Below are 22274 nucleotides of genomic sequence, written 5' to 3' on the forward strand. Positions count from 1 at the left end.
TGGTGGCAGTAATGATAAATACAAAATATAGAATTATTATGATATTTGTAGTGTGTTAGTAAAAAATACAATGAAAGATAGTGTGTGACCCTCTCTAAAGGTGGGAGGGGAGAGTTTAGCCTTCTCTTCTCTGGGTATGGTCTTGGAGAGGGCTCATTGCCTGGGGAGTTTTGCAGAGATGCTAAACAGGTGGCAGGAAAATGCAGGAAATGGTTTACTTCTTGGTTTCTAAGTCAACATAAATATATTCATTTTCTCTATTTTTTTCTTTCCCAGATTTATGGGGAAAGAAAATATTGTGGAGTACTATAAACAGCAGTTAACATTTATTGAGCCGACTGCTTTCTGTGCATAATCTTAATTCTCTTCACCAACCGGTAGGGTAGATACTATTCTTCTTTCAAATATTTAGGATAGGAGACTAAGATGGGCTGTTAGAGCCAGAGATCAATGTGGGTTTGTCTGACATGAAATTTCATCCTCTTAACCACGATGGCTCACGTCTATGAATAGAAGAAAACAAAAAAGCACAAGGCACTCTAATGCCGTTTTGGCATATGTACCCCCAGCCTTTCTTCCATGCATGTATTTCCTCATTCAACAAATATTTGTTAAGTACCTACTATCTGCCAGACATTGTTCTAGGAGCTGAGGATACAGCAATGCACAGAACATTTAAAAAAACCACTGGCTTAGGGGAGCTTACATTCTATGGGAGTGCTTTATTATACATCAAATTCTATTTCTGGGTTGTGTCTTCTGTTCAGTTGTCCAGTCCTTCTTTAGCTCCATATTGTTTACATACCTTAAGCTTCATCATATAATTTTCTCCTGATTTGAAATGCTGCCTTCATAATCTACTAACTACTCACATATAATGCACTTGATTCAGAAGTCTATACTCTATTCCATTATTCTCTTTATCCATTCCTAAAACATTATCACATTTCCATGGAATGTATTCTAATATCTGATAGAGCAGACCAGTAAAACCTTCCCTAACTCCATTTAAGTTTTTTGCTGTTGTTGTTGTTAAATTTATTGGCTTTTCTGTATATTTATTCCTTCAGATGAACTTTGCTTTCAACTTTTCAATTAAAAAAAACATTGAGGATTTTGACTGAAATTTCCCTGAATATACATTTTAATTTGGGGTGACGTTGATGTTTTTTGACTCCCCCAGTCGAGATCATTGAAATTTAAAACGTTTAAAATTACAGATTTTCTTGTATATTTCTTAACTTCATTCCAAGATATTTCAAAGTTTACATTTTTATCGTGAATAGCTCTTTACCCTCAAAATTGTTCCAACCCTTTATTGTTTATATTTAGATGATTGTTTTAAAAAATGTAAGAATATGTCCTCCCTTTTTCTTTCTTTCTCTACTCTTCAGCTTCCAAAATTTGCTGTAGTCTGCGTCTCCTGTCATGCCCATTCTCATTGCCCGTAGAGGCACGTAATGGAAACAGTGTGGAATTTGGTGCCCCAAGCGCTGTCCCTGACATATATTCTGGCCTTTTGTCTATAAAGTAAGGATAAAACCAATTAATTCAGTGACCCTAATAAAATTAGAGTTCATGGATATTTTATCTGTTTTAAATGTCATTTGTCATTCTTTAAAGGTAGATGGTTGTAAGACACATGATATAATACTCAAGTGATGCTCCCATAGTGGTGGTATATTTAGTTAGGGTTGATTGGTTGCTGTAACAAACAGCCCCAACATTTCAAAGATTTAACACAACAAAATTTTTCACGCTCATACAATAGTCCAGACTCTCTTGGGAAGCTCTCTGCAAGTGAAGACTCAGGGGCCTCCTTCCTTCCTTCCTCCCTGTGGTTCTACATTCCTCCAGGTCCTTGGAGTCATCTCAGGTCAGCCAGTAGACAGAAAAGAGAGATCACAGAGGAATGCATGGGAGATTCTCATGTATTTCAGGCCAGAAAGGTCTTTAATACTTCCTCCTGGTCATGTGGCACATCTAGCTGCAAGGGATGCAGAAAAATAAAGTCCAGTCCAGGAGGAAGAGGTCTAGGATTTGTTGAGCATATAGAAATCTCTGCCACAAGTACTATTGGGGAAAAGGAGAGAGGGCACTTATGTCCATGTGGTTAGTCTGAAAAAGTCCAGGAAAATGGAAACTTTAGGTAATAAAGTTTTGTCCCCCTTTGCCCAGCTCTCTACCTATGGTTGCTTTTTATCAAACCTAGCCCTAACATGCTTGAGTCATACCAGTTTATAAGAAGTCACCCATCACTGCTTACATCAGACCTCAGGCCTACCTAATCTGCAGGTGAAATGGAGGCCTGCTGCTTCCTATATACCAGATGGTACCTGGTCCTTTCCACTTTCCACTTCCTCCTCCACCAATCCAGCCCTATCAGCCCATTCTCTCCACATATATTCTGTGGCTCAGTTCGATTTTAGAAACATGGTAATGACAGTAATAGGAGTGGTGATAACGTTTATTGCCAGGCAATGTGAAAAAAATATTCTGCACATATTTCACTTCATCCCAACAATTCTATGAGGGAGGGATTTTTATTGCTTCCATCTTTTCAGGTGTGGAAACAGAGGTACAAACTAACAAGTTGAGTCATTAAGTCACAAGGTGGCCAGGTAGAAGATTTGAACACCAGCATTACCTGACTGCAGAGTCCACGATATTAACCGTGATATTAGGAGTCTAGAAATCCTCCTCATTGCTCTGAGTTCAAAGTCTGAACTCCTTGCCCCAGCTAACAATTTGCTCCCTCCCTATCTCGCCTCTGATTTCCTCTCCAGACCCAGCTCTTGTCAGGAATATGTGTACACTTACACACACGTGTAAAGCAGACTCCATTCACTCCAGCTCCACCAACATTTAATTTCTTCCATGCCCATACTCATTTGCCTTTGGACTTACATACAACAAATATTTATTGACCATCTACCAAATCCCAGGCACTGTTCTATGTGCTAGGGATATAAAAGTGAACAAGACAGACCAATAACTTGCCTCTAACTTGTTTGTATGCTTGTGGGGGGAAAGCAATAATAAATAAGTAAAATATAATCTACTTTGGGGTTATTGCTTAGCCTTACAAAGAAGCATAAACCAGTGTAAGGAATCAGAGTGGTGGAGGGTGGGGCTGTGTGAATGGAGGTGCTCAGAGAAGGGATACCTAGGGAATGAGTATTTCAGTTTATTTGGGCTTCCAGTGGGATAAGGACAGCAGCTCCATAAAGTTAGGAAAGAAAACCATCCCAGGAGGCAGAAAAATAGCAAATGCGAAGGCCTGGGTTGGGAAGGAACTTGACTAGTTTAAGGAACAGAAGGCAAGTTCACATAGCTAGAAAGCAAAGAGCAAGGCAGAAGCGGTAGAAGATGGGGTCTAAGAGAAAGCTGGAGGATGGATCTTGTAGGGCCAAGAGGCCATGGTGAGGTGATGGGCTTTAATCTACAGGCAGCAGGAAAGCACTGGAAGGTTTTAAGCTAGATAATAGGATCTGATTTACATTTTAATAAGATCACTCTTGCTGTTCTTGTTAACTGCCAGCTTATCTTGATGCCCTGAAAGGCTTCCTTCCAGTCCTGTTTTAAGACAGCAGGAGGAGATATCATTAACATCCGATGACAATTTGATTTGAAAACTCCACGTCTTATATGAATTAAGGCAAATCTGCATTGCCATTAATAGCGACTGTATCCAGCTACCACACCAAATATACTCACTGGGTCTCATGCATTATGGAAACTGGAATTTAGCATTTTGCAAGGTTCTGATTGGGACCAAGTTTGGCATCTGGTCTCCAGGTTGAGTCAAACTCTGTCTGGACTTTCTGCAAAATCAGAAAATGTGGCCTTCTCCAGGTTAAGTTAGACAAGTAAACATGTAAGTTTCCCAAAACCATTAAGCTTTTTTTTTTAATCTCTTAAAAACTTGTTTTTTTTCTTTAAACTGCATCAATACTTTATTTTTCTTGAGGTAGTAGAACCCCCTGTGGACTTTGAAATGTGGCAATGCTTCTAATTTAGTTGTTTTTGCAGGTGCATTGTTCTATTACGCACCATCCCACCCTAAAACAAATGCAAACTGACACTGCTTCTGTAGGAAGAGTGTTAGGAGACTAAACCCTAGAAAGAGCTGAGGCTTGCAGAAAATTGCTCAGGACGATGAAAAGAGCTATGTTTGGAGCAAGAAGGAAAAGGAAGGGATTGGGAGTAGATGATGCAACAAGAGGCCAGATGACAGCAAGAAAGCAGAAGTGCTCCACTGATATTTTGCTTCCACCTTCTCCACTGAGGAACAAGATCTTAAAGCTGGAAAGAATCAAACACACATTGTTAGAAATGAACAAGGCATTAATTATGGAATACAGGGTTATAGCATATGCCAGGGGCAGTGACACAGATGCCCTATAGGGGCCAGCAGGTAAACTGCAGGGGTGAAATGTGCATATATGTGGCTGATTGGGGCTTAGTAAGAGGACACAGGGAGTGGTGAGCTGGAGAGCACGGCTGCTGCTCCTTCCAGCCCATCGTGGACATGAAGTCATGAAGACTGGTACTGCCTGATCGTCACATTTTCCAAGACAAATCAGAATTCTGAATGATTCTATATATGAACTGCCTCCAAATTTAAATACAGAGAATTCAGAATTTATTAAAACACAGTGCAGACCTAAGCAAAACCTATCTGCAGAATATGGTCAGCCCAAGGCTGCCATTTTGGAAATGGTGCTCCAGATGAATTCAGCTCTGCAGGGCCTCATCAATAACATCCTTGAAGATTGCAAACAGCAGTAGGAAATGAGCTAGGAAGACATTCAAAGAGAAATGTCCCAGGGGTTCTAAAGGAGCCAAAGTAGATTCTCAAAAGTAGACTAGTCTCTGACCCTGATTTCTAGCAAATTCTAAGATGGGTTACTGCAGATGGTAAGTATGAGAAAGAAAGGAAAGAGACCTAGTTCCCACCACAACAAGTAAGATCAAGAAATAAGAGACCTTTTCTGTTTTAAAAGAATTAATAGATTGGGGTTCAAGGGAATTATGGACAAATAAATATCCTAGGAACTATTTGTTAAAACCTCAGCAAGGAGAAATGCAGCCCAATCTAGTACAATTTTAGGTGAATTGGCAGTGGATAATATTCAGTCCCCAAATATGCTGACTGTGGATCAATAGCAGTGGAGGAAGGTCCATAGAAGTCATTCTATAGGGTACTAACGTTTCATGTCTTTTCATTAACTATCTGGATGAAGATCCGGGGCAAAAGAGGACACAAAAACATTACTGAAAAAAATGCATTATTACTTTTTTTAAATCAGATCTGTGTTTAAGTTTCAGTTCCACCATTACTAGTGGTGGGGCCTTGGGCTGATTTTTTAATCTCTCCGGCCTTCAATTTCTTCTCCAATGAAGGGAGAGCTGAGATAGGTTCTATCTCCAGTAGATGTGGGGAGGATTAAATGGAGTGTTACAGGAAAAGGGCTTGGCATAATACCTCCCATGGGGAAAATACTCAATATATGTTGGTGACCCGAACAGTCATTATTGTCATTATGACCAATAGATATTGCAAATATTAATCTCTTTGCAGCCTCTTGGACTTGACAAACTTGTACCCCTCTGCTGTACCTCCTTTGTTAAATAAAGCAATGAATGAGTGAATGGATGAATGAATGAGTTAACCAAAATGAGTATCCAAGGCTGAGAAATACATATTCAACGTTTTGGAAGTTTTTTTGGCTCTCCAGGGAAATCCAGCCCTTCTCCTTCAGACTTCCACCATCTCTGGTGAGACACAGGATTATGATTGCTGGCATCAGTGGCTTGAGCATTCCTTTGGTCCCCACTTTCTTTGGACTCTCCATCTCCTGCCCCCTTTTAACCCAGGCACCTGAGGGATGGCCTGCAGGTCAGACGGTGGTATACACTGAAATTCCTGTAAGTGTAAAATGACCCATGGGTTTAAACTATGCCTGCTGATGTTGTTGAATGCAAAGCCATCTCACGCCTAGTGATTGATTTATTTCTTCAGGTTTCACCGTTTATGTCTGGTTTGAGGTCTGTTTTGAAAGAAATAATGAAAACTATTCAGGCATGTTGGGTAGGGGTCCTGGGAAAAAACAAAGAAACAAAATCCTGAATTAGATACAGCCTCCCCACCAAGCAGGACACCCTGGAGGGCAAAGTTGGATCTTTCTCAGGATGGAACCTCCAAATGCCCAATTCAGGTCATACAGCTGATCGTCAGTAACAGGTTTTCCAATATATGTGCTAATTTGTAATTGTTCTACAGATAAGTGATGTGTGTGTGATAATAGCAAAATTCTTAAGAGAAGACTGGGTGTGTTCTAGCTCTTCTGAGTCCCAGAAGATACCTGCTTTAGTTTTCAGCTACTAAAATAACTACCAATGGGTTGGCTTAAAAATAGGAATTTATTGTCTCATCATTTCAGAGGCTACAGAAGCTTGAAGGCTTGCTTCGTCCTGCAGGCTGTATCTTCTGGCTGGTTGGCAACCTTCTGGGTTCTTGGACTTTTCCATTACATGATGATGAACACAGCAGTGACTTCTCCTTTCTCTTCCAGGTTCCTTCCAGCTTCTTGCTGATCCCATGGCCTCTTCTGTTTCCAATTTGCTATAAGGACATCAGCCACATTGGATTAAAGCTCACCCCCCTTCAGTTTGGGCCCATCTTAACTAGTAACATCTTCAAAGGTCCAATTTGCAAATGGGTTCACAAGGAGTTGGAACCCAGATATGCCTTTTGGGGGTGGGGGAGTTTGGGGAGCATGATTCAAACCCCAACAATGCCTATTGTGGCACCTTTCACACCCTACTCTCATTATATAGGGACAGGGTGTCTGGAATCCCTCATCACTTACGGGTTCCTTCACCTCGGTCTTCTACTACCCAACTGATAGCTATAGTGGTCCAGGTGGACACAGACCCTGCGGCATCTGCCAGTTGGGGAGTCAGATTTCCAAAGGGAAGGGGAACCTCAGAACTGTAGGGCTGGCTAATCCACTGCATGCCGCAGGCACATCCATCTCTCCACCCTCCAACCCATTCCCCTAAATTGCTGCTGAAAAGATCTTTTCAAAATCTAACTACGTCTGTCACCTTCTGTGTTTATAGTGCTCCTGTGCTCCCTGTTGTGCTCAGGATACTGGCCAAACTGTTGCCACAGTCCACAAGGTACAGACTCCAGAAGGGTCTTTCCTTTGCTCCCTCCTGCCCCACCTTCCAGTTTTGACTTAATCTCATCAGGACATCTCCATCTGATTTCCCTGATCGGCCCAGGGCCCCTGGAATCATATCATCCCTACATTTATACCACCCAGCTGCCCTCTGCAGTGGAAGCTCCAGGCAGGCAGGGTGTATTTGTCTTGCTGTCCATTATAAAAATAGTTGGCAAGCATCAAGGGCTCACTGCAGACACCATGAGGGTATTTTATGGACTTCATTGAGCCTCACTTATTACTTGCAGTGATCCTATGCATTAACTCCATGATTATTCCCCTTTTATGGGTGCAGAAACTGAAGCAATGAGAAAGTAAGTTACTTGCCCAAAGTCTTACACTTTGTAAATAGAATACAAACACAGATGATTCCAGAATTCACACCCTTATTCTCTAAGCTGGCAGGTCTCAGAGCGGAAACCCCAAACAAGCAGGAGCCAGATCACTGGGGTTTATGAGAAATATCAATTCTCAGGCCACACCCCAGAAGCAGAGACTCGGGGGCAGGGTTCAGCAATCTGTGCTGTAACAAACCCTTCAGGAGATTCTGGTGCACACTCGGGTTTGTGAGCCACTCCTCTAAGTGGCTCACAAATAACATATTTCCATCTTGTTATACTGCCATATTGTAGGCACCTAATAAATGTTTAAATATGGGAGGGAAGGAAGAAGGGAGGGGAGGATAAAACAGAGGCAGGCAAACTTCCTCAGAAAGAATATTCTAAAGGAAATGGAGGGTGCCGGCGTGGATGGTGGGGGTGCCGTGGCTTGACCATATGTTAAATCTCCAAATTGCAAAAACATTAACATTATTGATTGATCAGACATCAATCCAACAGAAATTTAATTAAATTAGAATGTGTCACTGAGCAGCCCTGGCTGCATCACACATCAATCTCAGGTAATAAGTTGACAAAGTGACAGTGGTGTCGATGCCCAACCCGGGCTGAGTTTCTCCTCCATCGTGGTCTCTTGTGGGACTGCCCAGGACACTGTGCATACTCGTGGGGAGGACGGGTAAAGTGGGGTAAACTCGGGGTGTATGGTATCCGTGGAGTCCCCAGCAGCCGCAACTTCCAAGCACAGTCCTGGGCCAGCCAGCCAGCCAGCCCTGGAGGGATGCCCCTGCCTGGGGCCAGCCCTCGGCTAAAATGCTGACCCACGCTCAGGTCTCCTGGGTGAGAGGATTAACACTCGGGCTGTCCTCGCGGCAAATGTGTCCTCTGGAGGAAGCCGAGTCCTCGGAGGGCGGGAGCCCAGCACTTGTTTGCCTGGCCCGCCGCCCGCCGTCCGCCTTGAAGAGGTATTTTGGTGTCAGGGAACAACTGCACCTGCTGTCCCCGAAACTGGTCTGGAGCAGCCCCAGGGAGCAACCCCACAGGCTCCCGCCTCAAGGTAAGGGTATCCTTAATTTGCCCTGCCCCTCGCAGGGCACCCGGGGCAGGCAGAGCATGCTGGGAGGGTGCACACGGGGGTAGCGCGGCCCTCATGCCTTGGGAGATCTGAATTCTTTGAGGGCAAGGGAAGGGGGTGACTGAGGACAAGATAAACCAGGGGGCAGAGAAGAAACCAGAGAAGCAAGTTTGCTGGGCAGAGCCTTATAAATCACCAGGGCTATTCTTGTCCCCAGTCAGGAAGGCCACATGCAGGAGACCCTTGTAATGGCGCGCTCATACAGAACCCTCCGCTTGCTTGGATTGCTTCTGTGCATGGCCGGATCGCACTTCCTTTATATCAGCCGTCTTCCACGTGAACAGTGACTGCGGTAGGGACGTGCAGATGTCCTTATGGAGGGGCTGCCTCCCTCACCATGTGGCCTATGGGCCCAGGCCTTGCTCTAAAGCAGAGGCCGACAGACTACAGTTGCAGGGGCCCAATCTGACCCACTGCGTGTTTTTGCAATAAAGTTTTATTGGAACACAGCCATCTTGTTCTTTCACGTGTTGTCTATGTGTGCTTTTGTGCTACAAAAGCAAAGTTGAGGGGTTGCAACAGAGTCTTTCTAGACCACGAAGTTGAAAATTTTCATTATTTGTCCCTTTAGGGAAAAAGTTTGCCAAGAATTGGTGTGTGGACACGGACTTGGATACAGACATCTGGGCTTCGAGGCTGGTTCTCCACCTAGTAGCTGTGTGACTTTAGGCAAACAAAGTTATCTCTCTGGGTCTCAATTTTACTCCCCTGAAAATGGGAATAATGAAATTGTCTCAATCACTTCACAATAGGACGATGAAATAAGTTTCAGCATGAACAAATGGTTGCTGCAGAGCCCAGCAATTTGACAAACAGAGCCACATTTAATCCTACAATACCCCTACCCCCATGACAAGGATTCATCTTAATTCCCTTTTGCAGATATGGGTGATCTTAAATTTTAAAAAGTATATAACAATGATATGAATATACAATCTCAACCCTGCTCAGAAATGTGGAGTCTGCCTCCTTCCTCTTCCTCTCCCCCAGCTTCTCTGGTAACAGTAAATTTGTAAAGAAAGATGTTTCATCACATGAGCGAGCAACACTGGCATTTTCCAGGACGTGCTTACATGTGGAACGTGAAGGATGTCCCAATAGATCATGTGAGTGAGATAGGGACATTGGTTCTGAGGAAGTAGGAACTTCCTTGAAATGTCCCTTTCCTTTGTCCTCTGAACCCCAACACTTGTCCTGATTGGAGCCTTGCCAAGAGGGACACCCATCCGCCCGTCCCTGGCACAGCTGCTGGGAGGGTGTGGGGCATGCCATTGTGCTGGCCTCTAGGAAATCAGAGGGCCCAGTGGTGAGTAGGGAAGCTCACCTCTCAGGCACAGCTGTGAAGGCCTCTCAGTCCATTGGGGTTGGATGAAGAGTGAGGGAAGCAGAGAACTGCAGGGTGTGACACTGAACCCCTGGGACTTCTTTGTCTTCCGATGCAAATACAAACACCACTGTTGATAACAACATCCAACATTTATTGATTCACTATTGCCTGGTACTGTGTGAAGCATTTTTTTTTTTTTTATTCTCACAACAACTCAACAGGATAGGTATAATTAGTCCTCCCACTTTTTTTTTCAGCTAAGAAAATAGGCTTAAAGAGGTTAGATAATTTTCTTAATGTTTGGTAGGAAAGGGAGCCAGGATTCCAATGTCCAGTACAGTACTTGACCCACAAAAGGCACTTAATATGTATTTGTTGAACGAAAGTTTGGATAGGTGGATGGATGGATGGATGATGATCCAGGTTCTGTCTGACCTCAAACCCTATGCTCATTACTATTGTGCATCACTGTGTCTTATTCATCTTTCTATCCTGAGAACCCAACACAGTGAGTGGCACTCAAAGCATTTAGTGCTGGAAGAGGACAGTAGAATGGAATCACATAGACCAGGGTTTCTCCTTGCTCTGCCACCAGCTAGGAAGATATTTAATTTCCTGGACCTCCATTTCCTCATTTGTAATATACAGATAGTGATATCTACCTCATAGACTTGCCATGAGGAATAGATATGATGGATAGATATATAGAGAATGTTACTTAATGCCTGGAATATCATAGGGGTCAATTAATGGAAGCTACCACCGCTATTGTGTTCATTAATATCTATCACATCACCTTTTATTCCTGCACAAATAGCTAGATAAATGTCATTTTGCCAGTCCATGTTTTTAGGACTTTCCTACCTAATTTGCTCCCTGCTGACTGCTCTCATGCATGCTAATGGAGAAGAGGTGACAAGGACAGGAGGGTGACATAGAAAGACATCTTTCTGTGTTTTACAACAAAGATCCATTGCCCAACAAATTGCAAACCTCGCCCCCCCCCCCCCCCCATCTCACAGATCCTAAGATATCTGCATACATCACAGAGAATTTGGCAGAATCCATGACTCAGAATTCTCAGCATACCCTGGGCTAAGAGCAGACAGTTGAGAACACAGAGACCTAATAAACAAAGACTCTGTTGGATACTTGTACCAAGTTGTTGTGTTTAACCCTCACTCCAGCTTTCTGAGGCCAACAGGGTGTTTGTTGTTTCAGCCAATTTACAGACGTGGAAATACTGACGTTCAGAAATATCATGTCATTGGCCTAGGACAGCTGGTGAGTGGCCACATCAGGAGTGTAGATTACAGGGGCCCATGTTCTTCTTTATTGTTCTGTATTATCTTTTTTATTGTCTGCAATTTATGTTTATTATTAGGGGAAATTCTTTTAAATGGTGATCTGAGCAAAGTCATTAGACAGCTGAAGGAAATGCCCTTCTTAAGTTATGGACATGCTTTTCCTGCTCTTACACAAGATAAGGTGTTGCTTCCCAATTAGGACAGAACCCATAGCAAATTCCCCTTGTTTCTCCCTTACCTCAGTGGTCTTTGGCTTCAAGAGAAAGCTTGGCCTCTCTCTCTCCTTTTCCTCTCTCTCTTCCTTTTGCACAAGTATTATTTATAAGGAACTGACCTATGAAAGCATCTGGGTTAAGTCTTACAGAAATACCAGATGACTAAGACTTCAAGACTTCTAGCCAGCCCTTAAGCAGCTCAAAGGCTGACCATGGAAAGAAGAATAAATAAATACACCGTTAAAGTGACAAACTGCCAGAGATCCAGTAACTCTACTCCTGGGAATTTACCCAAGAGAAATGAATACATACATCCACACAAAAACATTTATGCCAATATTCACAGCATCATTATTCAAAATAGCTAAAAAACAAATGGGAACAACTCAAATGCCCATCAACTGATGGATGGATAATCAAAATGTTGCCTATCCAGTCTATATATACTATGGAGCACCATTCAGCCATAAAAAAGGAACAACATACTGATAAGTGCTATTGCTTAAGTCAACTCTGAGACATGTTTAGTGAAAGAAGCCACTCAAAAAGAACATATATAGTATGAATCCATTTATAGGAAAGGTCTAGTAAGACCACATACATAGGGACAGAAAGTAGATTAGTGGTTGCCTAGAGCTTGGGCTGCGGGAAAGTGGGAGTGATTACCAGTGGGGTTTGGTTTTCATTCTTGGGGTCAGGAAAATGTTATAAAGTTAGATTTGGGCTATGGTTACACAACTTTGTAAATATAAAGCCTGCTGAATTGTACATTATATGTTATGTGAAATATATCTCAATAAAGCTGTTTTAAAAAAACTGCCATGGAGAGGAAACAAGTGCTAAAGGAGCACAAGTAAGAAAGAAATTAACTCCAGTTGCAGAGAGCTTCAGCCCATCAGTCATTGAGCAGCTGTGCATGAGGACCAGGACTGTGTTGCTACCTAGCTGGCCATGTACAAAGCACAATTTCTCTCCTTACAGAACTTGTAGACTGGTGGGAAGGGACAAACAGTAAGCAAATAAACATGCATGTAGTGGGTGATCATATAGGTTATGAAGAAACAATGTGGTATAAGGAGATAAAGAGTTGGGGATGCTATTCTTGATAGAGTGTAAAAGAAGATTTTTCTGATTAAGTCACCTTTGAGCAGAGACCTCAACAGAGTGAGATAGGTAACATTCTGAGGAAGATGCATTCCAGGCAGCGGGAACAGAAAGTGCAAAGGCCCTGATTCTCAAACATGCCTTACTGAGGAGCAACTTTATGTTACAGAAGAGGTGACATTGGAGCTGGACCTTGAAGGGTGGATTGGAGTTCCCCCGGCTGAGAGATGAGATCTTCAGGCAGTTCCCAGACAACATGCATGCTGAAGCTAGGACCATCATCCAGCTTCTATTATCTTGCACAACAAGACCCTGTGAGCAAACAGTGGGTTCCCAATAAACACTAGAAGGGTAGGTAAATGGATGAATGAGGACCTAGTTTTATCAAGGCCTGGGAGGGGTACAAGGGGATTTTGCTGCTTCAGCACCAAACCTAGACCCTATTTTCTTGGGGCACAGCTCCTGCCCTACCTCACACCAGAGTTTGATGATAAAGTCTGCCATTGACTTCTGGACAAAGCTCAATGATTAAAATTCCAAATAGCTGTTCAAACATGTTCTCCTCTGGACCCTTTGTCTCAATAGGAATTCTTTTGTTTCTTTTCCTTTATTCAAATTCAAATTAGAACTCACATTCATTGATAAAGGCAGGTGCCCACACATTTACTTCCCTCTCCTTCATCCCTGAGCCCTCACTTAAAGAAGTCCACCCCAAGTCTGCCCCATGGTGGGAGGGATAAACCTGTGGATGCTCATTACCTTTCTGGAGCTCTCCTCCAGGACATGGAAGGAGCCCTCTCCCTCTTTTCTCTTGGCAAGCCCTGGATCTCTGCATGCCAATCACGATGAATGGATGAAGGAGGAGTTTCAGGATACTAAAGTCCAAGGGAGGTAAAAATGGACATGAAGCATGGCAATTATTTTTCCATGAATTGATTCTTCCTGACAGTCCAGGATAAGTGCGGGGGTAGGGGGTGGGGATGGAGAATGAGGAGGCCTCTGAAAAAAGGACGCAAGCACAGGGTCTTGGCACACTTGCACCTGTGGATGGCCGGTGGAGGTTGTGAAAACAAAAAAAAAAGCACTAGTAGCCTTTGCCAAATGCTGTCAGGCAAAATCACCGAGAGAGAGAAGCCCCTCCATCAGCCTCCTATGCCCTAGAAAATTGTCCCAATGGTTTTGGGGACATAGAAACCATCAGCCCCGCCTCTAAGCTCAGGCACCACAGAGCAGGCTTGCGGAAAGGGCATGGGGTGAGCGTGCCTTTATGACACTATTGATTCATTTTCCACCTGCAGTTAAAAACCATACCCAGACAGACAATAAAAATAAGTACTTAACAGTATCGCAAGCTCTGCTGACTAAAATGGATTTTACAATTAAAGATACAGCTGATCTGGGTGAGGATTTTAATGGCATTTGGGGGTTTAAAATTTTTTAAAAATCAAATCTTTGAAAAAATTAGATGAGAAATCACCAGTGTTGCTCTTTATGGGATGCTTCTCATAATGTCTACCAATCAAGGGATATGGGGGGGAGGGTGCAGTTTATAGAGGAGCTGGGTGGGAATGAATCAAGGCAGGTAGTTTATTTAGGAGAGATGAATATTCCCATGCCTGCAAGGAGAGGGAGAATAGGAGAAAAAAGAATAAGAGGGAGAAAGATGGACAGAGTATTTCCTTGAATGAGAGAGGAGAAGAGGAAATGAGGAAGAAATGGGAGAGGAAAGGAGAAGAATGAAAAGGGGTAGGGATGGGGCTAGAATTATTTGTAATTTTTAAGTTAGAGATCAGACGCTCAGAAGAAAACGGGCCCCTGGAAGCCTTAATGCATTTTGTTTTTACCTATTTGGGGGAAATTACCCTTGCTGGTTTATACTGTTGCTATTTATAAAAATGCCTATCTCTGTTGCTAAAGATAAAACTATGTCTGATTAATACATACTTTTCCAGCATTCATGTATATTCGGTGGTGAAAGAAGGTTGAGAAAGTGGCTGCCTGGACAAACAAATGAATGAATGGAAATGCCAAAAAGTAAAAGCCAAAGAGAACTAAAATGAATCAGGTGGCTTCTGCCATGCCCTGTTGTATTTGTCTTTGAGCCTCATAAAAGTTGTGCGAGGTTGAGCTGGCAGAGAGGAGAAAGGGGCTCTAAAGTTAAAATAAACTGGGCAAATCACAAAGTTGGAGTCTGTTTCTCTGAATCTACATCCCCTTTGTTCTTCAGATGCTGCACTGCCTCTTGTTGTTGTGTTGTGTTGTATTGTTGTTGTTGCTGGTGAGGGAAGAAAGCGCTGAGCATAGGCATCACCCAGACCCACCTTTTGTAGGCAAGAGGGGTCCACCCAGTTTCAGGAAAACAAAGGTAAGAGCCTTCTTAGTCCCAGCCTGAGACACGCACAGGGAGAGATCTAAAAGCAAAGGAGGGCTGACTTTAATCGTGCCCTCACGATGAGACCTGTGCAGACCAATCCAACAGGAATCACCCCCCTCCCATGCTTTCTAGACATTGCCGGCAGCAGGTCACGGCCACCTAACCCATGAATAAGGCATGCACACAAGCGGCGTCAAAACCCACCCTGGCCAAAGCGTTTCAGGAACTCTCCTCTCCCTGGCCATGGGCAGTTCCGCTCTGCCCTTCCCTTCACCTTCGTGGTATCCCATATAGACCTTGGACTTGAAGTTAGAAGAATTGGAAGGAAGCTAACATTGATCGATTGCCTGCATTCTGCCACATAGGAGACTAGGTACTTCTTAGGAATATTAGCCTTTCAAATTAAAAGAGATATACAGGTAGAGCTAACTAGGAAGGAACACAAGGGAACATGCTGGGGAGATGGAAACATTTGAAATTATTATTATAAAATTCAAAGCTATGAACCCATGTGTTAAAATTGTCCAGCTAAGATTTGTGCATTTCAGTAGATACTAATTTTACCTAAAAAAGTATAAAAAATGACAATGATCAAGTTAGAGTGGGGAATGAAACAAGAATGACAGACTGCTAATATTATCAAAGCTGAGTGGTGATTAAATGGGGGTTTATTATATTTTCCATAAGCCGATTTCTAAGATGATCCCCAGTGACCCTTCCCCTGAGTGTGGGTGGGACCTGTGAATATGATGGGATATAATTCCTGTGATTATGCTAAACCCCACTTTATGGAAAAAATGAGGGGATTCTGCAGATGTAATTAAAATCCCTAATCAGTTTGAGTGAGTGTATCAAAGGGTGGGCCTGACTTAATCAGGAGAGGACGCTGCCCTTCCCTGAGCCCAGAGCCTGGAAGCAGCAGGGATTCTCTCTTGCTCACCTTGGAGAAATAAGCTGCCATGAGTTCTGCATCTGTAAAGACATGAATTCTGCCAGCAACCCTGGGAATTTGGAAGGACCTTGAACCTTGGTTGTAGCCTTGTGGAAAATTGGGCAGAGGAATAGAAAAGCCATGCCCAGGCTCCTGCCCCATGGACACTATGACATCATAAACGAGTGCTGCTTTATGCTGCTAAGTTTGTGGTGATTCATTACACAGCAATAGACAGCTAATACAAGACTATTCTGCTTACTTCATATCTGTATGATACTTTCCATAATCAAAAGTTAAAACAAAACAATTCAATGAAGCACATGCAGGACAGTAAAGGACACCAGTTAAAACCATGGACATAGACCTAGTTTTGCTTCCCAACTTTTCTCCTTTCTTTCATCAGAGACTTGGGAAATCTACTTGTTCTCTCTTTGCCTGGGTTTCATCATCTTCAAATGGGAGGGACAAGAGGATTCGCTCCTGGGGTAGTTGTAAAGGAGAAACAGGAAGATCCGCATACCCAAAAGGCATACATGTCAGGAGAGAGGACAGGCCTCCTGCGGTGAGAAGGATGAGAAAATGACAGCCGAGTGGCAGATGCTCCTGTCACAGACTTCGATTTTCTGTGTAATGCAGGCCACAATGCCCATCACCTCTGTCCCGGGTGTCATCATCGCCAAATACAGTTTTTAAAGTGCCATTTCTATTGCCCATTCACGGTCCTGTGTGCAGGCCTGGAGAGGGCCACGCGGAAACCCACGGGATGGTCACCAACTAGCTGGAAGGGCTTTTCTGGGCTTCCCGACCCAAAAGGTCAAGGGCCATCACACCTCTCTGAGGTCATGACCCCCACCTCGAGCATTCCTGACAAGGCCAAGAGAAAGGGCCAGAACATTCCAGAACAAGACGGAAACAATAATATCAGCGACACTTGAAAGGACCCAGAGAGGGGACTGCTATAATTACTTTAATTTTATTTTGAGTTTGGCAGTGGCCAGAGCTGTCACCGACACACCTTTGTTTGGGGAAAAGGTGCCCCTTGGCCATTGTGATGACCACGAGGGCCTCTGGTGTATGTTGTATGTCAAAAGCCATGGACCCATGGGGCGTGGGCTATGATGAAAGCCTGTCCCTCCCTGTGGACATGATTTGCTGGACATAGGACGTGAAGCAAGTGGGACATAGGACGTGAAGCAAGTGTTCTGACACCGAGCAGACCGAGGCCCCTGATCAGGTATGCACAGCATGAAGGAGCTTTCATGGTTCTGGGCCTCTTGGGTAGCAATATCATTTGTCTCATATTCTCTTGTAAGAAAACCACCTCCCAAATCTTGCGTCCATACTAGGAGGGGAAACTAAAGGTTAATTGAGTTCCTACTGTGTGCCAAGAATGCTGACAGTTGTTATACACTTGGAACTTCAGTGTTCCTACAGCTGGGCCATCTATTTATTTGCTGTTTGTTGTGTGAGTTATTGCAAGCTCCCTGACATGCATTGTGGATGGAGTGGCTTATTAAAAAAATAAACAAATACTCAGTGATAGGTATTATTAAACTTCTTTTATAGATGAGAAGACCAAAGTTTAGAGGCCTCCTGGCTACTGAGCAGTGAAGTTCAAGTTTAAAACTTGGTCAAATTCCCAACCCTCTTCCCCATGGGGCCACACTACCAATCTATAATACCCACTAATAATCAGAGCTAGTGTCATGTGAGGACTTGTTATGGGCTTTTCACGTATTACCTTGAACTTTACAATGAGTCTATGAAGAAAGGCTTCCTATAGGGAAAATAGTTCCCCTATTTTATAACTGAGAGAATGGAAAGACCTAGGGAGGCTTAGGAACCTCCAAGTCCACATGGTCGTAAGTGGTGGAGTTAGAACTTGAGCCCAGGTCGTTTGTTCTCAAAGCCTATGTTCATACAAAGCTCCTGGGGTCATAGGACAAGAATGAAAAGTCCACCATCAGCCCCATGTCAAACTGTTGGGTGAGTTTTGGACATTGCAATGGTGTGGCCTTTGCCAGAGCCCACACAACTTCTTTGTTTACAGAACTTTCAGGTATACAATCCCAATGTACCACCTCAGTGTACCATCCCAGCAGGCCTGTGTACCATCGTGACATACCTGTGCACTATTCTAGTAAGCCAGCCCCACATACCATCCCTGGGTACTTGGGTACCACCCCAGTATACTTATGTACCATCCCCATGAACCATCACAAGGTACGTATACCCCATCCTAGTGTACCATCACAATGATTCATCATCCCTGTGCATCATCCCAGTGCACCTATGTACCATTCCTATGCACCATGTCAATGTCCCTCGGCACAATCCCAGTGCACTTTGCACCATCCCCATGCACCATATCAACATCCCTGTGTCCCATCTTAATGTACCTGTGTACCATCCCAAAGGATCTATCCACCATCCAGTAAACCCTCCACTTGTACCATCTCAGTGAACCTGCATACTATTTCAGTGTAATATCCCTGTGTTCCATTCCAAGGTACCTGTGTACCATCCCAAGATACAATTCCAGTGTAGGCTCCATAAATTAAGAACTGTGATTGTTTTGCAGTTTTACAGCAAACTTTTTTGCTGTAAAAGCTAGTGAATGGTTTATTTCAGTGCTTGCATGAGCATCAACTTTAAGACCTGCCTTGGCCCTCCAGTTCTCTTCTGTGATTTCATATTTGAATGGAATTGTCCATTGATGGAGGAGCCATCATTGCAGGCTTCAGTAGATGCACTTGTAAGAAATCAACTCCCTTCTAATAGCAAAGATTTCTCGGTCTCTCTTGATAGAGCTGAGCCAGCTTGTCTGAATCTGAGAGGTAAGCAAACTACCATACTGAGGATTTAAAAACTCATCCTACCCTGTACCAAAGGCAGGGTTTGGTGTTTCCTCTATAGGCAAGAAAGGAAGGAAAGAGACTACTGTGTACTAAGGTCTGTGCTGGTATTTTATATCAGTGATTCAATTCTGTCTTCTGTTGTATTGTTGATGAGGAAACTGATGGTCAGAGAAATTGCCACTTGGCCCAAATCACAGTGGTAATTGGTAATGGGGTTGGAATTTGATCCAGGTATTTCTGGCACAAAGGTCCACAACCGTGCATTGCATCACAGTTCTCAATGGTCAACTGATTAGGAGACTGGCTGTTGGTGAGAAAGTACTAACATCCCTACAGCTAGAGGACTTCATGGGAACCCAACCCAACTCTCCCTCTTAGGTCAAGATCAAGGGTATATGATTAATAGAATCTCTGGCCTGTTCCCAAATATCCTTTGACTGCACGCCTTGGTCTGTCTGAGACATCACCTCTCAGAATCTGTATTTCAGATATGGTAAACTTGTATCCACATGCAGGAGTTAGGATGTTGAAAACTCATGCCGCAGAGAAGGGACTGCTGAAATTCCCCAATTAGTAACACGTTGTCGGTTTCAATTCTTTTCCAGGTGAAATTGGGCAGGCAGAATTCTTAGTTGAAGTGAAAGACAATTTTTTTTCTCACTTTTACAAACTACATTTTTAATTGGTTTGGATTAAAAAAAAAAAAAAGCCAACTCCAAGCACAAACTGATATGACCCAGATTGGGACAAGCAGAGGAGGAAGGAGAAGGAAAGCGAAGAAGATTCTTCCTTTAGTGCATGGTCCAAAGTGCAGACATCATTATACAAGTGTCCAAAGGCATTTTGAGTTGGGCTTCTAAGTATCCAGGTGAAATACTCTATTTTTTACCTGGTGTCCAATATTCTGTTAGTGTCCACAACAGAATATCTACAGATTGTCAGTGGCTCAATCCTCGGACAGTCCAAGGATTGGGGTGGGAGGTGGAGTGGGTAGCTCTACTTGGGATAGAATCTCAGGAACCAGGGTCAGACCTATAACTGGACAGGGCTGGACTGGAAGCATAGGGTCAGGGCACCATGAATCAAAGTCAAGTTCTCAGCCAAGGGTGAACATGGAAGGCTGATATAGCAAATGCCTCTATGTGTCCACCAAGCTCTATTTCCTTTTTCTTCTAGAAAACAGCTAGATGATATGTTCTGGTTTGCTAAAGTTGCCGGAATGCAATATACCATTGCATTGAAATGGACTGGCTTTTACAGTAGGGATTTATTAACTTACAATTAACAGTTCTTAGGCCATGAAAATGTCCAAATTAAGGTATCAACAGGATGATACCTGCACTCTGAAGAAAGGCTGCTGGCACCTGGGACACCTCTGTCACATGGGAAGGCACATGGCCAGCATTTGCTGGTCCTTCGCTCCAGGGTTTCATTATTTTCAGTTCCTGGTTCCAACGACCCCCCTTAGCATATCTGGGGCTTTTTTCTCAAACTTCTTTGCGTGCTTTTCTCTTAGCTCCTCCAGGGCTTTTCTTTCTAAACTCTCTTGCCTTTTTCTATCCTTTATTATCTCATAAAGGACTACAGTAAAAGGATTAAGACCAACCTTGAATGGACTAGGGTGCATGTCAACCGAAATAACCTAATTAAAAATTCCCACCCACAATAGGTCTACATCCACAGGAATGGATTAAAAGAACATGGCTTTTTCTGGGTACATAACAGCGTCAAACTAGCTGCTACGTTTCCCGGTGTTCCCGACAATTACGAGAACGTTATGTAACTTGGTTCTAGCCACAAGAACGTGAGTGAAGTAAATGATGCCACTGCCAGGCTGGCCCATAGAACTTCCCACTTGATCCTTTCTCCTCTCTTCCTCTATTTTCTAGCTGAGAGAGGAGGATGGTGACCTAGAAAAATGGCAGAGTCACACTTTGGTGTCCCCGAGTCACCACTTGGAGATCTACCCAGCCAGAAATACCTTCATTGAATGATGTCTACATAAAATATATGTTTATTGCATTAATTTGGTTTTTGTTTGTTTATTTACAACTGTTAACCCTCCCTGAACAATACACAAGATCAGAAATGTTAAGTCCAAGGTAGCAAACTGACAGCAAGAACTGACCTGGGGAGATTTAGGGTCTTAACAAGGTAAGGCAACATACAGCAGTAAAGTTGTGGGAGCAAACTAGTAAGAGCCCCAATGGCAAACATTTATCAGGGTGTTGGGCATGACTAAGGGCAGGGGCAGATCTATAAGGATGCTAAACCAGTGCAGATGCACACTCTTATGAGCATAGCTGCTACCTCCTCCTCCTCTTCCTCTTCTTCCTCCCCCCACCCCATCATCATCAAGAACATCACTCCCAGGTCCTGAGCTCTTCCTCCATGCCAAGCCCAGTGCCATCTCACATTCATCACAACCACCCTTTGAAGGAGGTACTGCTACAAATCCATTTTACACATGAGAAAAGCTGGCTTTTGAGTATACAAGTCATTTGCCCAGAGTCACCAGGCCACTGACCCTGCCAGTCTCAATTGTGAGTCCGGCTTTTGACCACCATGAATGCTGCCCCATTTCAGTCCCTTTTACCTGCCCCTGCCCTGAAAATTCCATCTATGCATCCACTCATCCACTCATCATACTTTCATCCATCCATTCATCCATCATTATACCTTCATGCACCCATCATCCATCCATTCATCTATTCATAAATATATTCTGAGCACCTTCTGAATCCCAGGTTTTGTACTGGGCCCTGGCAGTAGGATGGTGAACTAGGCCACCCTGGTAGCATCCTGCTGGGTAGGAGCGGCAGACACAGGAAGATGCCATCTCAATAGCCACTGAGAGGGGCAACCATTGAAGCAGGGTGTGACCTGCTTGGACTTCAAGAAAATGATTCAGACGGGAGTCAGCCTGGAACTGAGGGGGGCTAAAGACAAAGTGGGAAAAGGAAATCAGAAACTTCTGGGTCATGGGACTGGGTCTGTGGAGGGCCACAGAAAGAAAAAGAGATGTGAAAAGTATTTGTAACTGCAAAGGGCTGGACAAATGGACGAGATTCCTACTAGAGGCTCAATCAACTTCAGTTCTGAAGAGCACCCATCTTGGCAGCTAACAAACCCTCTGCCCCCCAATAAGGGGAGAACACAGTCATATGACAGTTTCATTTCCCTCAAAACATTCTTGGCTCTTTCCTTCTTCTCTTTTTCCTCTTTATCTAGGGGTTTGTTTCCTTCTGTAGAGGAAGTGTGGCTTGCAAAGCTTTGGCTCCTCTCCAGAGTTTCAAGAGGTGCCTTGCCACTGCCTTCTGCCTTGAACCCTAAATCTCTGTGCAGATGGGGAGATTGGAAAATCAGTGCCCTGACCTTTTCCACAACCTGAGCTGACTGCTGGATGCCAAGTGATGCTATCAATTGATTAAAACACAGTCTGCCAGCTTC

The 22274-nt window shown here is 43.6% G+C and overlaps 1 long non-coding RNA gene across 2 annotated transcripts; it reads right to left on the minus strand.

The window, feature by feature from the left end:
• Window positions 1–5447: 5447 nt before the first annotated feature.
• On the minus strand, window positions 5448–21404 carry LOC143659787 (uncharacterized). Of its 2 annotated transcripts, none has more exons than XR_013163740.1 (7): window positions 15973–21404; window positions 14980–15069; window positions 13418–13533; window positions 12696–12970; window positions 11578–11673; window positions 10030–10159; window positions 5448–6628 (listed from the first exon to the last, which is right to left on the minus strand). It is a non-coding gene; the product is annotated as an uncharacterized LOC143659787 (long non-coding RNA). The 2 variants fall into 2 exon arrangements; XR_013163739.1 differs by lacking the exon at window positions 5448–6628 and adding an exon at window positions 6638–9413.
• Window positions 21405–22274: the final 870 nt, after the last annotated feature.

The sequence above is a fragment of the Tamandua tetradactyla genome, chromosome 16 (genome assembly GCF_023851605.1).
Source record: "Tamandua tetradactyla isolate mTamTet1 chromosome 16, mTamTet1.pri, whole genome shotgun sequence".
In the NCBI taxonomy this organism is placed as follows: domain Eukaryota; kingdom Metazoa; phylum Chordata; class Mammalia; order Pilosa; family Myrmecophagidae; genus Tamandua; species Tamandua tetradactyla.